At 42.4% G+C, this 17688-nt stretch overlaps 1 long non-coding RNA gene across 1 annotated transcript; it reads right to left on the bottom strand.

Moving 5' to 3' along the window:
• Positions 1 to 14528: 14528 nt before the first annotated feature.
• On the bottom strand, positions 14529 to 16396 carry LOC308199282. Its single transcript, XR_013954560.1, has 2 exons — positions 16182 to 16396; positions 14529 to 15377 (listed from the first exon to the last, which is right to left on the bottom strand). It is a non-coding gene; the product is annotated as an uncharacterized lncRNA (long non-coding RNA).
• Between the last annotated feature and the right edge of the window lie 1292 nt (positions 16397 to 17688).

Here is a 17688-nt window from a genome sequence, read left to right as displayed (position 1 = left end):
ATCACTGGCGACCTTGCTACTGACTTTCATAGGGCAGTCTATGGATCTAATGAGGGCTCTAATGGTGGGCCAGTTGTGATCTCACACTTTCCACTTTCATTTCATGAAACTCTCTTTAGTGGAGGCATTTCTGGTCTCATTTACTAATTACTTCCAGAACTACATAGTCTTGGTACAATCTACTCAAAAGTGTGCAGGCCATATAAGCTAGGGCAATACAAAACTTTTTTTAACAAAACATGCTTTAAATAACAGCCACATGCACAGTTCCCTTGGAGAACCTTCCTATTTTTTCAAGACAGATTCTGCTTCCCATTAAGAAAAGTGTTCTTCTGATCAGGATGCAAATGGACTGTTCTTCATGCTTTTCTACAGTAAATTTTCACTCATATTCAAATAATTCAAGAGTCTCACGTACCTGCAGTAGTTGTTTTTCGACATTCCTTTCCTCATCCACTGTCTCGTGTGGTGAAATGGTTCTGTACTTCCTAATGTTCCTCAGTCCTTGGATTACAAATTTGCTCTAAATATCCCTAGGCACTTTGGCCATCTTCCTGCCTGTCTTTCCAATGTCATGCACACTGGTAATACCATCCCTTGAGCTGCCTAGCATTATAGAGATCTGCAGAGGCCAGACCTGGTTGGTTTACTTTCCTGTGTCTGCAGCTGTGTTTTGTTTTCCTCAACACACTTCACAGTATTTTTCATGGCCAGTGCAATGATGGCATACAAATGAATCAAAGGGAGAAACTTAAACAAAATAGAGAAGATTAAAATAATTTTCTTCTAAGGAAACAAAAGACTTAAAGGAGAAGTTGTAGTGGAAGATGGAGAATCAGAACCTGGACTCATGTTTCCTGTGGGTTTGGGAGTGACTACAGAGGATAAAGCCACCTGGTATCCATCATCAGCACCCAGAAAAGTCCAATGGCTCCGTTTGTGTAGTGGGAGATCCCTCACTCCTTCCTGAGGCAGCAGGATTCAAGCGAGCCTTGCTCATTGCCCTCATTAGCTGAAGTTCACGGAGCTGCCTTTTGCTGCAGCACATCAGTACACTTGAGCTAATGCACATTTTAGAGGCTGTGAATGTAAAGGACTATGCTAACAAAATGATGACCTTGTCATGCAAAAACAAACACACACAAACAAACAAATGAAAAACACAGAAGGAAAAACAAACTAGGTGGTGTTTGGACTGGATTAGCCCATGAATTTTGCCGTGAGCAGGTATCTGGCAGATCGCAAACTCTTAGTGACCCACAGTGTTTTTCGTAACATGTTTATAAGCAGCAGATGAATCTATGAATCTATGCATTTCAAAAGATGAAGAAGAGGGAAATTTTACTTCTGGTGAAAACCAGGAAACTATCCAGAAGCAGGGTTTCATGAAAGCCAGAGACAGATTTCAGTCCCAGAGTTCATTGTCCCCTTGTCCCCAGTCTTCAGTCCATGGAGTGCACCAAGCACAGTTATGCTGAAAGGCTTTTTGAGATCTGTTTAATTTTAGACAACAGGAGGTATGGGGCTTTTGGCATCCTGGTTAAGATCCTGTGTTTTCCATGGGATGCGTTCCACCTGCAAGTTCTCTGTTAGTATTTCAGTCTAAGTGTTTGCTCATGCTGGTACCAGCCTATCTGGCCCTGTTGATGATGGAAATCCTCCCTGTCTCCTTGGCAAGGCCGCGGATTCCCACTTTGAACCTCTGAGGGGTCTCACAGGGCAGGCGGGCTCAGCCCTTTGTTAATGGGCGCTAATGAGAGGAGTGGCCACGCCTCACGCACGCACGTTGGGATGGCGGTTGGGCTGAGGCGGCGGGCTGAGGTGGGCTGAGGTGCTGCCGTGAGGCAGGCCGGAGTGCCCTGAGGCACTTCTGTGAGGCTGGCTGCCTCACAGTGCTGAGCTCGGCCGGCTCCCTGCCTCAGCCTGGGTGTCACTGAGATGTCTGCCTGTTGACTTCTGCAGATCGAGTGCCTCAGCTAGGTTTGAGGGCCTGCTTCTCTTGGTGTTCTCCTGCAGTAGCCATGTGTGACATGAGATTCCTCGGTGTGTTGCCTTGTGTGTGTGTGGGGTGGGGGATAAGAGCACGAATGATGCCTTTGTGGGCACTCTGGGCTGGGCTGCAGGTTTGCACTGTCAATGTGTGGGCCTTGCCTGCTGCTCCCACGCAGAGGAGGCAACGCTCAGTGCGAGGCCTGCCTTCTGCAGCTCAGTTTGTTCACTGGCGCAGAACAAACTGCAAGCCCTCCAACAAAATCCCAAGAAGAAAGTTTGCCTGTGCTGAGAGGGTAACAGGGACCTGGTGGTGATTTGCCACCGCTCCTGAAGAGCGAGACTTGGGGGTACACCAAGTACCCAGCTCTGCCCGTGCCAGGGGACACTGGAGGAGACCTCAAGCATGTTAGCAGGTTAGTTGTGTTGGGCACTGTCATCTAGCAGCTGAACCCACACCTGCAAGCTTTGTCAGTTACCATATCTAGGTTTTGGAAGGTGTATATGGCATCGGCTTTCACAAGTAAAAATCAAGCTTGTCATGCATTTTGCCAGTATTTGAGGTAGCTTTGTTTGACTTCCATTTTAAAAGTTCTTGCTTTCAGAATATTTTTACCATTTGAAAAGTCTAAAAGAAAAAACAACCCTGTAGCTTAAAAACAGGGAAAGAAAACATTTAAGACTTAAGCCAAAATACCTTCATTGTTTAAAGCAAGCCAATGCAGTTGTTAGTGGTTTTGGATTCCTTGGACTTAAATTTAGCCCTAATGGACATTTAGCCGGAATGTTAGCTCTGTGAGACTTGTGCATATTTCTGTTAAATTTACTCAGTCTAATATTCAAGGTCAAATGAAGCCTGTCTCAGACCAATTTAAATCTTCACAGTGCTTCTTAGTAGCTAAACTAATTTGGATTGTATATTACCAGTTTCCAAGTTCAAAAGTGAAACTTAGAAGACAGTAAGCCAATGCAACAGATTACCAACAGGGTGGCATGAATTTTCCATTATTTTAAGTCTAAAACAAGTATGCACGCTCCTTTAGAAGAAATTCAGGTAGATGTATTGAAGAACTCTGAATGAAATGTGGTCAGTCTCATGCAATGGATAGTTCAGAGGATAATGACTGCTCCTGGCATCACAGAATAAATTAGAGCTCAGGAAGAGCTCTTTTAGCTCTCTCAGGAGAGCTCAGTACCTTTAGGGCAGGTGATTCTTGATCTGCCTGCTGCAAGAGGTAGTACTATAGGAAAGAGCACTACAAGAAAGAGGAGAATGCACTGCAGGGACTGCCCATTTGTTTCATTACGGCAGACCATGGTATTTTTTTTCTCTAGAGCATATTCAGAGGTGCTTGGTACAGTTTGACCTTCAATTTAAGATTGTTGTTGAGGACCCCACTGCACTAGAGTTGCATATGCTTATATAGCAAGATAAAGAAATAAACTTCCTGGTGTTACTGTAGGGAAAAGACTGGTCAAAGATACTTTTATTCTGTTTCTAGCTTTCCCCCTCTAAGCTCAAGCTTGTCAATGTAATTAGTAATTATTACAGTGCTTAAGTCATATAGCTTTTAAGTAGATTCCTAGTACATGTTAAATATGCCAGCTCTTAATGGATGATTCACGCAGCAGGGGGGTATAGTAGTTGAAGCTGAATCAGGAAGGCTTTGCTCAGTACCTGACCTCAGGCCTGCTAGGTTAAGTCAGGCAGCTAATTCTCTTCTTATCCTGGTTTCATCAGATCAGTGGTTTTACTGACCTTTTTTGGTCTTGAAATGTTGCCTGAGAGCTGCTAGAATTATATAATATAAAGCTGTGGAAGTTGCAGCATGTGTACAGATCTGGTTTGTGTGGTATCTACTGTGCTAGAGATCTAGAGCAGTAGATTGTAATTAAGGAATTCTAAAGTGTTGTTGTTGTTTTTTTTTGTTTGATTTTGTTTTGTTTTGTTTTCTCCTAGGGTATAAACCTCCCACCCAGATAAATGGCACAGTTTTCAAACATGAGTGGAAGAATGAAGAAATTAAGAGCCTTTGCAGATAAAGAGCTGGAATACATATTCTACGTGTTATAAAGCAGGAACTCCAATAAGGATACATAAAGGAAATGACTCTAGCTCGGAGCCTACAAAGAAAAATGAGGACCTGCTGGGAGCTGCACAAACTTATTTAGGACTGGTCACAGTTCGTTTTTCAACATAATGTATTTCAAGCATGATTTTCTAAATGTTTGTTTTCTTCTGATACATTCAAGCACAACCGTTCTAGAATATGGACTTTGTCCATACCAGACAAGACTTTTTCTCCCTTCAAATGTTACTGCTTTTGCGTCTGATCAAATTGAGAACCACAATTTAGAGAAATAAATTTTACAAAGAAAGCAGAAACATGCAAAGAAAGTGACTGTAGTTGAAGGGAGTTAACTTGGGCTAGTATTTAATCCACTGAGTTTAGTTCTCTTCAGAGAGACGTTCAGCCAGAGGCAACAAAAACCATGCTAACTCTGAAGAATGTACAGAAAATTATGTATTGAACTATGGTCAGAATGCAGACTCTGAACCTTACAAGATGTTGGTTCTGTGGAAGAAAAGCAGCAAGTGATCCAGAATGCAAAACCATAGGCATTTTTTCTCTGGCAAATGACAGCATATAAGGTTTAGTAAAATATTCCAGCAGTGTTATTCTGAAATGAAACTTCCAAAGCAGAATCCTGATTAGAAATGTAAAACACACATGTACGATGATATTGAGGGACAGTTTCTCAATAGGAGCAAGACTGAGTCATGGGAAAATGCATGCAGAAGTTATGCGGTGCAGAAGTGTCTGACTTTGGTGCATCAGCTATGTCTTACTTGAGAAACCATTGAATCATGACAGTGCAGCTCGCCGTGTTACATCAACCCAAGAAGCAGATTAAATCTAAGTTACCATGCTTTGAGGCTGCCTCCAGTGTTTTGGTTACTATCAGTTTCTGTATACAGTCTGAGCATAACAACCACTTGCCATCAAAGCAAGACTTTAACTGGAACTCCCACCTCTGTTAGTAAAGAAGCTTGGAACTACAACCTCAATGCACTGAAAAGTTCAGGAGGTACAGTAATGGAGCTGTTTTGAGAGGGGATGATCTGACTGCTTTTGTTCATCCTGAGCAGTGACTGAAGCGAAGAGGCTGGGCTGATACCTCAACTCAAGTGAGTTTCTGGAGTACCAGAAGTTACTTTTCTCAGCAAAGTATGGTACCCTCAGGTAAGACTACCTGTATGAGTAAGTACTGCTCGAGTTAGCATATGCTCATATTGGAGAAGCTGTTTTTGGTGTACTGATTAGCAAGACAAGGTCTTCTCCTGTAGGTTTATTTCTCGTTTTATGTTTGAGCAACATCAAGGAGTCAGTTTTACTCATTGTTTTAGAATACCACCCATTAAACAGAGCTACTGTATATTTCACAGCATATGAAAGTCAGAAAAAGCAGAATATTTTTAGCTATCTTTCTATTCCTTGCTAAGGAGTATTTTACAAGATGTAAATGGATTAATAGCAGTTAGTATCACCATAGCAAACTGGATATTTGAATGCAAAGTTTGGTCCAACCTGTAGAAAGATGCTTTTTATTCCTTCATTTATTCCTTATTTGTTCCTTCAGCAGGAACAAGTCTGTTTGTGTTTAGAAGTAACAACCTGTAGCTAAAGGAAGCAAATTCGAGGCTAATTACTGTGCTTCAATGAGAAAGCTAACAAAAGACAAGACAGATGTAACACTGAGCAGTTACAAATGTGGTTGGATGACAATTAGGATAGAGCAAGTCTTTCAGCCTGGCTGGGGTCCTCCCAGCGAGCACTGACGTGTGCTGATGTGTCACAACTCTAGGAGCCTTGGTGCTGGTCAGTGCTGTCAGAAGTGCGTGACTTTGGGTGGCCTCAGCTGCTACAGCAGCTCCTCCTGTCCCTAGCTGCAGAGAAGGTGGTGTCAGCACTGAATTGCTTTGTGGGTCAGGGCTAATGCAGCTGAGAAGAGAAATACAGGAAGAAACCTCTCCTTGTGCAATGGGTGAGGCTCCAGGGGAGGATGCAGGAAATGCATTCAGAAGTTTAGGTAAGGCATTTAACCTAGCTGGGATTCATAAGCGTTTGCCTTCAGAAGAGCGAGTTGTTTTGTTTTGTGGTTGTGTTTGATTGGAATGTGATGAAACCCGTAAGCACATATAAAAGAATAGGTCCCTTCTGGAGGTAATATACAGAAACACCACTGATGTGTGCCTCAGCATGCTTCTGCCCCCCCCCCCCCCCCCCCCCCCCTTTTACACATTCATATTGCTTATTCTCAAACTATAAAATCATTACCTGTTTAATGAGTCTGACAAAAACTCCACCGTTAAAAATAAAAAGCAATTTCTTCAATAATAAGCCGCAGGAAAAACTGATGTTTGAGGAGACTTTTCTCAAATAGAGAAATATTTAGCACAGATTTCTCCGGTGTAGAGATGCAAGCACGTGGCAGTGACTGGAATCAAAAAGACAGATCTGCTGGTGTAAATAACATATTACAATATACTCTTGTTTTAAAAGTCAAACATTTCTAATAAGTTCACATTGATTAAAGGCTTTGGAATATTCTGTCAGGTTTTCCAGCATTGTTGAACTGAGTTAAAATGTAATCGACTTAAAACAAATAGAACAAAACACTCATCTAATAAACGTCAGTTTCATGCTGACTGGAAAGAAAACAGGGTGTTCCTGCCCTGTGACCCCGCGCTTGTGTTAAAGCACAAAGTCTCCAATCATGCAAATGGAACATAAAACCTTTCACTGTTCACTTCTTTCTCCTTGGAATGAAGCAGGTATGTGGTACAGTGGGCAATATAAGAACCTGGCTTTTTACTGATGTAGAAATGTTATAGTGCGCCTCGCTGAATAGCCCAGTAAAGGCTTGGCAGAAGGGAAGTCTCACAACTGATGAGCACGTTTGGCAGTATCCTACATAGTCACGGATGTTAAAAGTCGTTTCGGACTGAAGTGCCCCAGGGCACATCTGTGTGGAGCGTGGGGCAGACGTCTCTGTGGTGGTGACAGCAAGAACAGTGGCTCCTGAACTGAAAGCAGTCTGCCTGCCTCAGTGTGGAGCCGCGTCCTGCTCAGAGACGTGTCCCTCTTCTGCAGAGCACACCTGAGCTTATCGCACATCGCTGGCAGCAGTCGTCATCTTTAGAAGACAGGCAGGAAGACGGTGGCCACGATGACATTGTGAGAGATGAGCCATGTCTGGCGTGGTTGTAGGGGAGGCAGGAGCTCCGTTTAGTTAAAATGAATCTTTGGGGACTGGGTGGTTGCAAAGAATCTAGAAAGAGGCTTTGGTGGAAGCTGTATTGCAGCATTTCAACAGCGTACTGATGAGCAGAAGATGGAAGCCCAGATCTATAAGAAAAGGTTCAGTGAATGAAACTTTCAGGGTGAATATCTTCTGTTCTGGGGTTTAACATCCCTCTCCAAAATCCTTGGTGTTGCGGTGGCAGGCAGGTCAGTTTGCCTTCTTGCTGTCATTAAGGAATGTGTCAGTATTGTGGGTATCCCACTGTGTGCTTTTCTAATTTTCCTTTCAATGTAACTCATTACTTCCAAGCAAAAGCTAATGACCTTCACTTGTGCACTTTGCCTTGTTGTGTGCTTTCTCCCATGCTTTGCACTTTCTATTTAGACAATAAAAGGACCAAAGGGAAAACAATGTTTCTTTATGTTAGAAGTACAGTGGCCTCACATGTCAATATTTCTTTTCCCCCTATGCACTCCAACTTAGTTTATTTTTTTAAACACTTTGGCCTCTTTTAAGGAGATTTGAGTTCCAGAGCAAACCAGTTTGCACGACGTGTGCAGCTTCATGTTGCATTGGACTGATCGCATTTGTTATGTCTACCAGCTGATAGAGTTTTCTGAAAATATTTAGCCTGTAATATAACCCTCCCCAGTATTCTGTTTTTACTGCAAACATGCAATTAATCAACCTAATTGTTCCAATTACCCAGAAGCCCAAGTGATTATGATAAAAGGAAAAAAAAAAAAAAGACAGTGATGGCTTGGGGTGGCTATAGGACTGAGATGAACCTTCAGCACAGCCCAGGAATCTTCCATGGGTCCTCTTGTGTCTGGGGAGATGTCTGGATACACGTGCTGGGTGTCATTTAGCACAGCCTGGGTACTGGCCGTGTCTCTCAGGTTATCATCACACACTGCAAAGTGTTGCCAGACCCGGGACTACCAGAAAGTGTTAGCTGTCAAATAATTGCATGAGAAAGACCTGAGGAAATAAGCACGCAGAAAACATCATTTAGCAAATATCAGAGTTGTCATTTGCTTCAACAAGACCAGCATCATTCAGAGGTCAGGTATATATGAATAATTCCAGTTCCTGAAAATATCGGAAACCAAAATGAAACCAAAATGCTGTTTCTCTTTATTGTAAATTATAAGCAGTGCTGTTTTCCCCCCTTTCAAATAGCTTTCATTCTAGGAGCTTGGGTCTGTAATAAGTTTCACTTGTTTGGCACATCCTCGTGCTCTGTTAAAAATCCTTGGAAATGGTTCTAAAATTAATGTCCAAACACAAACCTGTGAGCAGTGATCCCGGTGGGGGCACCAGCGAGAGCTCTGTGCTTCCAAGACCTCTGAAAATCTGTGCAGTGACTCTGATCAGCTGTGGAGAAAATAAAGCCAACCGTGGTCTGAATTTCTTTTGTTTAAAAGGAAATAACATTTTAATGTTCCAGAAAAGAACAAGGTGTGTACTTTTATTTTGCTACTGAGGTGCCACTTGAGTTTCCAATGTTCTCTAAGAAATGGACGTGGTTTTGTTGTGTATATATGCACATATATGTGGTTGTTCGTGTATATATACATATGAGGGTGTAATTCTCTCACACCAGCATTACATCACTGTTTATCTGTTGTAAATCTGTGTCACTCCTGAATTACATTATTGTGAATACAGTTGGAGCTTGGACTGCATCATGGGTCTAAGACGCTGTTTTCTAATAGGATTAGTGAGTCATTTATGTCCGGATGTGGATTTGCTCGGGGGAAGGGACCAAGCAGGTCCTAATTTTTGATCCTTGCAAGATCCATAGGAATTTGTGCTCTTCTGAAACTTTGTTGCCTGTCCTTGCAACTCTTCCCCATCATGGGGAGCTGGAGAGTGCCAGGGCAGTTCCTGGGGTGCAGCTTTCTTCCCCTTGGTAGCCAGTGTAACAGAGGTGTTGCCATGCTAGGGGAGATTAAGCTGATTAGGACTTGGGAGTCCTCAAAGAAATGTGGGAACGGACCTAACAGTGATTTACAAAATCCTAATCAGGGAGCTTGCAAATGCAGAATAAACTCAGGCCACAAATTAAGGAGACCCGGGGGTATACACTGGCAGGTGGCAGAATGCTATCGAGACCAAAAAGACTAAATTATTCCAAGAGGAATTGGACAAAATCATGGGGAGAAGCTCATGAGGGCTATAATGCACCACTATCCAGGGTAGGAGAACAAGATATTGAATAGGAGGTTTAATTGGTGTGTCCCCAGAGCTAATGCTGACAGCAGTTCTCCTGGAACAATGGCTCCTTGAAAATCTTTCTGCTGAGCAAGTATAGGCTGGCTAATAGCCTCTGTAATTTCGATAGTTTTAATGAGGCTGGCAATAGTCAACAGGTAGAATAATCTTTATATATAATTTTTTCTTTGCTTGAATCCTTGAGGTAGTTTCCCATCACTTGCAGTCTAAGCTGGCTGCACACAGCTAGCCAGTCATCTGACAGAAGAAAAAGTAATTATTACAGGTACAGACATGTATATTTTATGGGAAAAATTAGTATGCCACCCTGTTGAGTAAATATTTACGAAGATCTGTAGCCTAGAAAATACTAAGGGGGACAAAACAAGTGCCAGTTAATTCTGTATGCTTTGGATCAGATTTCAGCCATAGTCAGTGCCAATTATAAACCTGAATGGAGTGGCACAGTATATTAAGGAACATATAATTTGTCATACAATGTCAACATTGCTGCCATTTTATATTTCTTGAGGTAGCAGTTTTGAGCCAGCTCTTGTTAAGTGTCCCAAATCTCATTTAGCATGTCAAAAACTACTTCCATTGTTAGTTCTCTGAATACAGGAGGAATAGGCGTGATCGACAGATTTTGACAATCATAGCTGGGCTAAACCTCTTAATGGTGGGATTTAGCTTGTTACAAGTATGCCAAGTCAGAAGCCAGTCCTGCTAGAAAAAGCTGTTTGCTGCAGCTGTCTGCCTGAAATACCCGTACAATTCCAAGTAAATGCCATCTTCAGACTCTGACCTGCTGTGTTCATCACTTAATCTAAAAAAAAAAAGTCAGAAATTCAGTTTCTAAGAGTAGGCTCAAAACCAAAAACTAAAATTATTCTTTATTTGGTGGCTACCAGAACTGAAGTCTTACAGTCGTAAACACATCCTAAGTGTTTTATGCCACTTTTCTGCCCCATATCCTAAACAGTCGAGAAACATTTTGCATGAAGTATGATACGGCAAAGCAGCTTCACACCTGAAGTGGCTTCATTACCTAAAGCCAGGGCAGTTCCACCGTGCTGGAGGAGTGAAGCAGCTGAGGAGCCTCTTTTTGCACCGTAGGTAACCCAAAAAAGCTGAAGTCGGCTCCGCGGCTGCAGCGATGCTGGGCAGGGGCAGCAGGCGCAGGCTGGGGGGTGCATGCTGAGGTTGCCACATGCTCCTCCGGGCACTCGCTGGGCACAAGGAAGGGTGCTTACTTTCCAGGAAAACGTGGTATTTTATATTTTTAACACAATGTTTGAGAGTTTGTGACAGGAGCACCAGTCCCAGGAAAACCCACCGCCCTCAGGGAAACAGAACTAGCGGGAGCGCTGACGCAGGGTGTGCCTGGAGGTTTGGGCTGGACCCAGGTGTCTGTACAGGTGAATTTTTCCTGTTGAAGAACTATGTCCATTAGTTTGTACAAAGCTCCAGACCATCCAGCTGGGTGTCTGCTAGAAATTTATATTGCATGGCAGCCCTGACATCCCCAGGCAGAAGGCTGGGTGACATAGTTGGGCTCAGCACAGCTCGTTAGCTTGTGCCCTCTTTTGTTCTTCAGCTCCCTCAAAATCTTGGCCTGCCCAGGGTTAGGTGCTGGTGCTCTTGCCTCTATTTTTCCATTCTCAGGCATTTCAGGTCTCTTACATTCACAGGAAGGCATTCACTGGCACCAGCATATGCTGAGGTAGCCTCAGTATAGCGTCTGTGCCTTCCATATCCCTGTGCTCCTGCCCCTTTTAATTCACTGGTGTAGCAATGTGATTTCAGGAACTCGGAACATATTCTCCCTGAATAAGCTCAGTGAAATTGGATACTTTTTTTTTTTTTTAATTAAAAAGATAAATTGTTTTGGCTGCAGTAAAATCTAAAAACAATGTTTTACAATGAGGGAGAGATGTATGACATGCATGACTTTTCTTAATACACTATTCTTACACTACTCATTACAGGATCTAAAAGCCCATTATATTCCAGGGTGAGCCTGATTACTGTGTTTCTCCTATATAATATTCTATAAATTCCCATAAAAGAAAGAAACACTAGATGAAATTAATGTTTTTAAGTACTGTGATTGCAATTGAGGACCAGGACTCTGATTACTGCATTTTATAAAAAGTGTTCTAAAATGTTATTTTACATGCTATCCTAAGTCAAGGCTTATTTTAAAAACAAGCTTTTGACAGCGAAAGTAAATACACATGATTATCTGCATAATGCTGGATATATTTTGTGATGATGGTTTAAATTACCGTCATCTTTTCAGCACCTTTTAATGCCATGAAAGAAAGCTTTCTTCGCTGCCTTTCAATGTGACAAGTCTGGCATACTGAAATATCAGCCGTGATTCCTAGGAAGATTTCCCTGCAAAGCAACTACCTGTAAGTTTAATCAATATTCAAAAGCTTTGGGCCTGAATTCTGCCACCTGCATGTACGTGCTGAGCAAATTATTCCACTGAAGCCAACGTGGCTCCGTGCATAAAATTATTTTGTAAGCCACTGGATGAAATGCCGTATGTTACTACTCTGCCTATGGTTTGTGCTCTCATATCTGCTCTGATTAGCAAAGATAGGTAAAAATTCAGACAAAGGGGGGAAAAAAAAACCTCTTAACTCTCATTAAATTTTATTTCATTTTTGAAACTTTTTAACAACCTGCTAAATGATAGTGAGCAGGAGTCTTCCTTGACATGTGCTCTTTGAAATCAAGATCGAACGCGGACCTTTGGTTTAAGGAATTTTTACTGAGTTTTCATTACTTTTTTAATTACTCTGTTGGTTTTTTTTTTGCTTGGCTGAAAGGAAAAAGCTGGTTCTAGTCAAAGCACCATAATTAAATGTTCTCTAATGCAAACTCTTGCATAGTGGGAATACCTGGCAAGTAGTGAGCCTTTTCACAGCCTGATGTTTGCACTGGAGTATCTGCTTCGTTAACAACCAGTACCCAGGCACTGAGCGGACTTGGGCTCAGGTACTGAATTTACTGCAGCTGCTGAAGTTTCTCTGAGTTTCTGACTTTCAAGATGTGCAGCCCAGGCTTTATGCACGTACAGCTCATGTGCCCAGCTCTTCATCGGGTACAGTCAAAACAAAACAAATAAAAAAAAAACCTTTCAGTTGATCAAAAGTGGAATTAGTTGTGGTAGGCTCTTTAGACATTATCCCTCTGGGATATTTATGGCAGAGTAATTGTATCACTCACTCTGCTGTCGAGTGCTATGAAGAAATCTGGAAGCCTGAAAATGGAGGCTTGCTCCTTATCTTGGGCAGAAAAATATCACCCATAAGGCTCCTGTATATCATTATAAGGGATTATTATTTGTATTACATTAGCATGCAGTGAGAGCAAATTCAAGGCCCAGTTAAGCCAAAGCTGCAAGACCACCATCCTTCTGGTCGGGAAAATATATAGACAAAAGGAAAAAAAAAAAAAAAAAAGCAGAGGACTGAAGAAAGGTTCTGGAACTAGAAACAAATGGGAACCAAAGTTTGTATACAGTAATAATATTTTTTAAAATACCATATATAACCAAAAATTGTGCTCAGACTAGACTCAAAGCACAATTGTAAGCCTTTGCAGGGGCAAAGCATCATCTTTCTTCTGATTTATAAAGTGAAATTTTTTAACAACTGAGAAATTTTCCAAGTTCTCCTGCCTACCCATGAGCCTAGAGGATGTTTTGAGTAGCCAGGTTTACTTGATGTGTCGACACCAGGCTTGTTAGAGCAGCATCTGAATGTCTCCTTGAAATGCACTAAATGGTGCAGCTGGCATCAGGCACATGGTGTTTCTCCTAGTCTCACCCTGGGGCAAAAACTCCATTTAGTGGGTGACTATTTTACATTAAGCTTTGCTCTGCTTTTGTTTTGTAACCATTAATACGTATTTCTGTTAGAGAAGGCAAAGTTTAGAGCATGCTCTGCGCTTGGAAAACTCTGGGTGAAGGTTGTGATGCTCCTTAGCTCAGGCTCCATCCAGAGCTCAGCAGCAAGGGGCCCAGCCTCGGGCCCTAGCGTAGTGTCCACAGCAATCCCAGGGCCATGTGGACACAAGGAACTTCCCAAATGGATGTGGCCATCCCAAAGCAGCAGGAGGGGAGTCTCGTGCAGCGCTCAGTGCCTGGTCCTTTCTTGGGGTGGGATGCTGAGAGCCAGTGCAGCTCACAGTCAGCCTGGATATCACCTTGGGTTTTGTTCTGTATGGAGTTTCATGGACACTTTTCTTTGGGAAAGACGAGGTAAGCCTTCCTTCTTGTCATTCATCAGTTCATTCTTTTTCATGAAAAATATTTCATTTGCTCCTTTTGGTAGTTTCAACACTGCAACCTGTTGCCAGCCATAGTCAGAGAACTGCTGCTGCGTTTCCTTGTGCTTTGCATTCACTCCTTCGGTTCTTCCCTCTCCGAGGCAGCTCTGTCTCTTTCCTCACCTTCCCCCAGAGCTTCTCGCAGCATCACAGATGTTTTGGGCTTGTGTTTGTGTACCCCCTTTTCCCTGGTTCCAGGCACCATCTTCTCAATCACTTCTCCCAGGGGGAACTGATGCCAGTGAGGAACCTCATTACTGACAGTTTTTTCTTTGCCTTTCAGACACATTTCATTTTCTTCTGTCCTTTTTCCACCCTTCAGCTGTTATCAGCACTGTCGTCACCCAGTGACTGTGCTGAAGCCGCTGGTGTCCATGCAGCCTGAAGCCTGCTTTATCCCGTTTATTAAACCAGCTGATTCATTTCATTTTAATGGCACGGCACCGCTGAGCCTGAGGCGAATTGCTGCCTGCCGCGAGGAGGGGAGCATCGCTGCCAGTCAGGGGCTGGCTGCTCTCCCCTGCTGACACATCCAACAGCCGGTGAGAAATCACTTTTGTTGAAACTTCTGGTGAGGAAGAATGCAGGTTGGCCAAGACCATAGGATTAAAATTCTTCCTTCTTTCTTTTAAAGTACCATGAGGTAATCTCTGAATAATAAATGGTCAAGATTTTGGTTGTATTTCTTATATGAAAGTTTGTCTTTCCAGCAGCTCAATTTCCCCAGCACTGAACTGGGAATTAGTTCAACACTAACACAGAGGGAGAGTGTCGTATTCTGAAAAATCCCCTGCAGAACCTTTTTTTTTTTTTTCCTGGAGGATTGTGGTGTTGGGTGTATTTTGTGCATGTATTGAACAAACACAAGAACGCTTGGCTTGTGTCTAAAGAAACTTTAAAAAGAAAAAATCTTAGATACAGCCCTCTATTGCAGACTGGCTTCTGCAATGAAGCAGGGATTAGTAATTTGGGATGTCCATTTTGTAGCAATATCTTTCCTGAACTTAATCTGACTCTTGTACTTACAGTAGTGCACAGCATGGCTTGGTGTCAATTCCTTTCCCCAGGAATGACTGGTGCTCAGCAGCCTCTGCGGCTTTATCTTGAGCAGATTCCTCTGAATCTGCCCATCAGGTTCCCAGGGAGGGGCTCCATTTTCTGCTTAGGCCTTTAAAAGCCAGTGACCACCATGGCCTCACTCCACAACCTGTGTATCAGAAGGCTCACTGTACTTTTTTTTCCCCTTCACTTGTTCACAGTCCAAGGAGCATTTGGGAACAATTTGCAGGGTGAGCCCCTGGGCCCCCCTCCTTATCCATCCAGTCCATGCTGCTGGGAATTGCATCTGTGGTTGCATCACTTCTCATAGATACATAAAACTTGCTGCTCGGGGCAAAGACTGTGGCAGCATTAAATATTGCTGATAGCATCATTTGCTGACTGTTCTCCGAAGGTGTTGATGACGTCTGTGCATAACTGGAAACTGCCTCGTGAGCAAGTTTGGGATGCTGAGTCCCAGCCTGCAGAGTCAATCATACATTGTGTTACTCAGCTTTAATCCAGTTAAGTAAAACTTCTGGAGGTATTTATAGCTTTATTCAGTACGTAATGTTCAACAAAAGGTCACTGGGCAGCATAACGTCAGTTAAAATAATAAAGGCACTAATTAATTGACAAGATGTTTTCACTCCAACTTAATCTGCCAGAATGTAGCTCTGCCTGGAGGACATAAACTGTCTTCCCTTGCTTTTTGCTTTCTGTACCTTCCAGTTTTAGCACTTGCAAGGCTTTGCTTAATCTAGTGATTATTGCTAAGCTAGTTTGAGAAGCCAATGTGAAAAAAAACACAAGTAACTTCGAGAGTTTATTGAATGCATCTCCCACCTTTTTCAATTTGCTCTTTTTGTTTTCTGTGTTTGAAGGAGCACAGTCTGCCACCAATATTTCTAAGCTGCCATGCTATATTTCTAACTATTTCAGAGACTACTCACTGAGGAGAAAGTATAATAGCCTTAAAATATCTTCTGCAATTGTATTTATCTTTCCACAACATCTCTGGAAACCTTCATGCATGATTGTTTTGGCCTGCTGAAACTAATACTAACTTGCTAGATCTGAAACAATTGCTTTTAGGACAATTTGTGACATACAGCTACTACTAAGTTGTATTTAAATGTTGTCTAATAATATATTCATTAAAGAAAGCTGCTAGCTAGACACCACCACAAACTTCCTCATACCAGTTCCTGGTTATACTGTCTAGGTCTCTGTAACCCTTTTTCCCCAATCTCTCTTGTATTCTCTTTAATTACCTCTTACATTACCTTCCTAAAGAACTCCCATGCCCTTGTTGTCTCTTCCCAGGAGATGAGCATTCACAATTTGCTTTAGGTGATGTTTTGGTGCATGTGTGCAGGTGAGCCAGGCTGAACAACAGGGTTACTAACATTTTTTTTGGTTACTTACAGGTGCCAATAATTTGGGAGGTAATTACTCCATGAGACTCACTAGCACAAAGCTCTGCAAGAAGCAATGCTTAATGTAGTAGAGGGCAGGTACTGCTGCAGAGATATGTGTGAGATGCTGTTTTTTCTATCCCTGCAAAGCTATTATTTGCAGAGGGGAGGTGGAATCCGAAAGGAATAAACTATTGAGGCTGCTGGGTTTCATTATGGTTATCTGTTTTGTGAATTGTGCTATTTTAAATAGTGTTACTGACTTTATTTCTAAGTGTTTAGAGAGATGACTAGGTAATCCAAAGTGATAGGGTAAAGTGATCCTTGAGAGTGAGTGTACACATCTAGAGAAATAAACACTTAAAAACAATTGCTGAAATCTTCTAATATCCAGATGTTTCAAGCATCACACAGATACTACTGCGGTTCTCCTGCAGAGTTTTACTGAGTTAGTATGTCTTTCCCTTACTGAACACTTAGTGAGTACGGAAAGTGATGTGTCTGAAGAGCATGCAGCTGTGCAACTCTGGAGAACCTTGGGGACCAGCTTCCATCCCTGGCTGGCGAAGCAGGCATCGCTCAGTGCTCCTGGGACCAGTGACCCGTAGCTCCTGCTCATGGCATCAGGAGAGTGCCAAAATCCCTCCCAGAGCCACTGGGAAAGTACTGCAGAGTTGCTTCTATATTTCTAAAATGTTCATGGTGTTAATAATTATTATTGTTTTTATTAATATTAACAATTTACAGAGGGAAAAGCAATCTCTGCGAGTGTTACCGATTTTTCACTTAAACTGACAAAAATCCACTGCTCTAGTGGAGGAGGCTCATTCACATGAAGAGCATTTTGCCATCTAAAATGGTGCTTCTGCTTCAGGTGGGAGCTGCTTGAGCATTAAACACAGTGAACATGAAGTAAATATAGAATATTATTGTATGGGATAATCAAAGGCTGTAGTGCACACCATGAATGTCAAATGTTTTCCATTAACAAAATATCTAAAAGTGAACTGGAAAATAACATTTAACAAATATTACCCTGAAATCAACCATAATTTTAATTAAATAAACATAAGCAGGCAGCTGAAAATCAGATCTGAAATCTTTAGTAATGAGCACCATAACCAGTCAGACACCACATCAGTGTTTGTAATCTATTAACAATACTGGGAGAGATCATATAAAAACGACGGTTTCTATTTCAGAAAGGAAGTTGATGAGATGTTGGCAAATATGCGCTGCGGTGGGGGGTGCAGCCCCCTGTGGCAGCGCAGCAACTAGAAATGAAACTTTTTCAAAGAACAGGATTAAAAATGGATCCTTGCTGGGGGCTGTGCCTCAGGCGCTGCTCACCGTGGGCCTGTTCTGGCTCACCGAG

This window comes from Anser brachyrhynchus (genome assembly GCF_964034855.1).
Source record: "Anser brachyrhynchus genome assembly, chromosome: 8".
Classification (NCBI taxonomy): Eukaryota; Metazoa; Chordata; class Aves; order Anseriformes; family Anatidae; genus Anser; species Anser brachyrhynchus.
The sequence above is the reverse complement of the archived record's forward strand: the minus strand, read 5'-3'. Positions and strand labels throughout refer to the sequence as shown.